The sequence below is a fragment of the Carlito syrichta genome, unplaced genomic scaffold (assembly GCF_000164805.1).
Source record: "Carlito syrichta isolate Samal-C Ts95f unplaced genomic scaffold, Tarsius_syrichta-2.0.1 Scaffold85864, whole genome shotgun sequence".
Lineage (NCBI taxonomy): Eukaryota > Metazoa > Chordata > Mammalia > Primates > Tarsiidae > Carlito > Carlito syrichta.
Window position 1 is genome coordinate 56,867 of NW_007029960.1, and position 4,415 is coordinate 61,281.

Consider the following 4,415-nt stretch of genomic DNA (forward strand, 5'->3'; position numbering starts at 1 on the left):
AAAAGAAGACATACAGGCAGTCAACAGACACATGAAAAAGTACTCAGCCTCACTCATCATCAGAGAAATGTAAATCAAAACCACATTGAGATATCACCTAACCCCAGTAAGAATAGCCATCATTAACAAAACAAAACACCACAACAGATGGTGGCAAGGAAGCAGAGAAAAAGGAATGCTTCTACACTAATGGTGGGAATGCAAACTAGTGCAACCTCTTTGGAAGACAGGGTGGCGATTTCTGAAAGAACTCTAAATAGTTCCATATGACCCAGCAGTTCTCCTATTGGGAATATACCTGGAGGAGCTCAAATCATTCTACAAAAAAGATATTGGGACACATATGTTCATTGCAGCTCTATTCACAGTAGCAAAAACATGGAACCAACCATGCTGTCCATCGAAGCTAGACTGGATTAAAAAAATGTGTTATATATACACAATGGAGTATTATGTAGCCATAAAGAAGGACAAATATATGGACTTCTCAGTAACTTGAGTGGATTTAGAATAGATCATACTCAGTGATCTATCACAAAAACAAAGAACAGATTACCATATGTTCTCACTCTTAAGTGAACTGTGAACAATTATCATAATACCATAAGAAAGGGATTGGCAGTAGTAGGAAACTGCCAGGGGAGGGGAATGAGATTGTCAGTTCAGGGAAACTGCTAGGGGAGGGAGGGGCACACGTCATCAACAAGGGTACCTGCCTAATCAATGTATGTATACCTAACACCAAATTGTACCCCACATCTTAAAAATAAATAAATGTATTAGTTAATAAAAATAAAGATCACAGAAATAAACTCACACATATGCAGTTAATCTTTGACATGGGTGCCACAAATACAAAATGAGGAATTTAGTTTCTTTAATACGTAGTATTAGATTTCCATATGCACAACAATGAAATCAGACATTTATCTCACCCCATCTACAAATATCGACTCAGAATGGATGAAAGACAGAAATGTAATAACTGAAACTGTAAAATTGCTAGAATAAAATATAGAAAAAATGCTTCTGGACAATTGGTTTTAGCAAGGATTTTGGATATGATTGAAGAAGTACAAGTAACAAAAGCAAGACAAAATAATTGGAATTGTAACAAGCTAAAAAGCTTATGCACAGCAAAGGGCGATCAATATGGTGAAGAGACAACTTATGGAGTGGGAAAAAATATGCCTAAACCATACAGCTCATAAGTAGATAACATTTAAAATATATAAGGAGCTAAAAATATTCAGTAACATGAAAGCAACCTGATTAAAACATAGGCAAATTTCCAACTAGAAATCTCTCAAAAGAAGACATAAAAATGGTCAGCAAGTATATGGAAAAATGCTTAACATCATCAATCATCAAGATAATGAAAATTAAAATCACGACGAGACATCACCTCAAGCCTGTCAGGATACTGTATAAAGACAGGAGATAGCAAATGTTGGCAAAAATGTAGAGGAAAGGGAACTTTTGTACACTGTTGGTGGAACCCTTTCACATTACAGCTATTATAGAAAAGAATAAATTCCTCAAAAGAATAAATACAGAACTACCATATAATCCAGCAGATTAGCTTCTGATTATATATTCAGAGTATTTAAAATCAGTGCTGAAGAAATATCTGCACGCCCATGTTCACTGCAGCATCATTCACCATTCCACTGTTTGGAGTCAACTTATATGACCACCACATAATAAGTAGATTAAAAAATATGGTATATATACATAGTGGAATACTATTTTGTCATTTCTGTAAATATGGATAAACCTGGAAGATATTATGGTACATGAAATAAGCCAAGCACAGAAAAACACAAATGGTATGATCTCACTTTTATGTAGATTGTTAAATAGTTGAACAAATGGAAGCAGAGAGTAAAAAGGTAGACATGGTTAAGTGAGGAAGCCAATGGGGAGATATTGTTCAAAAAAAATGCAAAATTTCCTTTAGACAGGAGAAATATGTTCAGGAGATTTATTGTACAATATAGTGATTGTACAATATAGTGAATATAATGTATTGTATACTTAATCATTGCAAAGAGGGTAGATTTTAAATTTTCTCACCACACACACAAATGATAAATATGAAAAGAATGAATGTATTAAATAACTTGATCTAGTCATTCTACAACACACAAATATTTCAAAATAAAATTTTGTGCACCATAAATCTATATAATTTTTACTTGTCCATGAACAACAAACACACATACACATAAGTATATAAAACAAAAGTATAAAATTACTAAAAGATAACATAGGAGAAAATCCATATGACCTTGGGTTTTGCAACTTTTTTAGATAAAACACAAAAGACAACCCAAATGAGAAAAAAATTGATAGGTTAAATTTCATTGAAGTTAAAATATTTTGCTTTGCAAAAGACAATACAAAGAGAATAAAAAGAACAAACCACCAAGCAGCAGAATATTTGTAAAAGGCATATGTGATAAAGGACTATTATCTAAAATACCCAAAGAACTGTTCAAATCAACAATAAGAAGGCAAGTAGTCTGATTTTTAAAGTGGCAAAGACCTTTACAGACATCTCACCAAAGAAGACACAGATGCATAGTAAACACATGAAAAGATACTCCATATCATATATCATCAGTTAAATGCAAATTAAAGAAAGATATTATTACACACCTATTGGAATGGAAAAATACATTTACAACATAAATACTGGCAATAAAGCTGGATAACAAAAACTTTTACTCCTTGCTGGTAGAAATGCAAAATGGTACAGCCACTTTGGAAGACAGTTTGGTGGTTTTGTACCAAACAAAAACATATTCTTACCATAAAATATGACAACTATACATCTTGATATCTATCCCAAAATGTTGAAAACATGTCTCCAGAAAAACCTGCACACAGATATTAAGAGCAATATTATATATAATTTCCCAAACTCAGAATCAACCAAGATGTTCTTCAGTAGGCAATGGATAATTAAACTATAATAGTTCAATGTATTATTTTTCAGCTTGAAAAAGAAATGAGCAATCAAGTCATTAAAAGACATAGAGGAAACTTAAATGCATATTTTTAAATGAAGGAAGTTAGTTTGTAAAGGCTACATATGGTATGAGTTCAACTTTATAATATTCTTGAAAAACCAAAACTATGAAAACAGTTAATTGATCAGTGGTTGCCTGAGATAAGGGGTGAGGGTGGCATGAATAGGAGGAGTTCAGAGAATGTTTAAGGCAGTGAAGCTACTCTGTATGTTATATAATAGTCAAACTAGACAACCTTAATGTAAACTATGGACTTTGGGTGACAATTGTGTGTCAATGTGGATTCCTCAGTTATAACAAATGTACCACTCTGACAGAAGATGTTGATAAGGAGGGAGTCTATGCATGTGTGGAGATGGTGGGTATATGAGCAATCCCTATACATTCACTCAATTTTTCTAAAAAATAGTCTTTTAAAAGTTTCTGGAAGTTTAGATTTAACCTGAGAATAAATAATTTGAAGGACTCAGCAATATGAAGTTCTAGGACAATTGCATTCTAGGGAGAGGGAACACACGTGAAAGTTTAATATTGTAGGCTAACACATGGTGAAAGATATATATATTTTTAAAACCAGTGTGACAAGTACATGGCAGAAAAAAGGAATAGTGCTACTACATAAGGTAAGGGAAATGATTGGCAGTCAGATTATTAAAGGCTCTATAAGCCAGAGCGAAAGAAAATTTTGTGTTATGACACCAATACACTACAAGGTTTTGACCAACAGGGGAACATGGTGGTTTTTGTATGGAGAATAGATGTGGAATAGTGGAGAGAGATTAGGCAAGGGTTACACTTATATTTAGAGGGCTTTGGCATTTCAAATGAGATAGAATTGCTGATCGGGCTACTAGTATAGAAGTTGCATAAATGCAATAAGTTAGACCAATTCAAATATTTTGGAAGTAGAAAGGACAAGACTTACTACTATCACACTAAGTAAATTAAAAGGAGTAATTAGGGAAGACTTACCAATTTTGGATTAAGTCACATATTGGGTACCAGGGCCATTTACTGAGTTGATGAGGACTTGGGGAGAAATAGGCTTCGGTGGAGGGATAACAGAAGTTCTCTTTGGAACATGTTAATTTTAAGATACCTGGAAAGCAGTTAAGTAGATGCCTAAATTAATTATTTGGATACATTAATTTGGAACTGAGTAATAAGTGAATACTAGGTTTACATATAAGATTCAACAACATGCCGGGCTCGGTGGCTCAGCCTGTAATCCCGCGCCTTTGGGAGGCTGAGGTGAGTGGATTGCCTGAGCCCGCGGGTTCGAGACCCGCCTGGGCAGCGAGACCTCATCTCTACAATAAATCAAAAAATCAGCTGGGCGTGGTAGCGCGCGCCTGTAATTCCAGCTACTTGGAAGGCTGA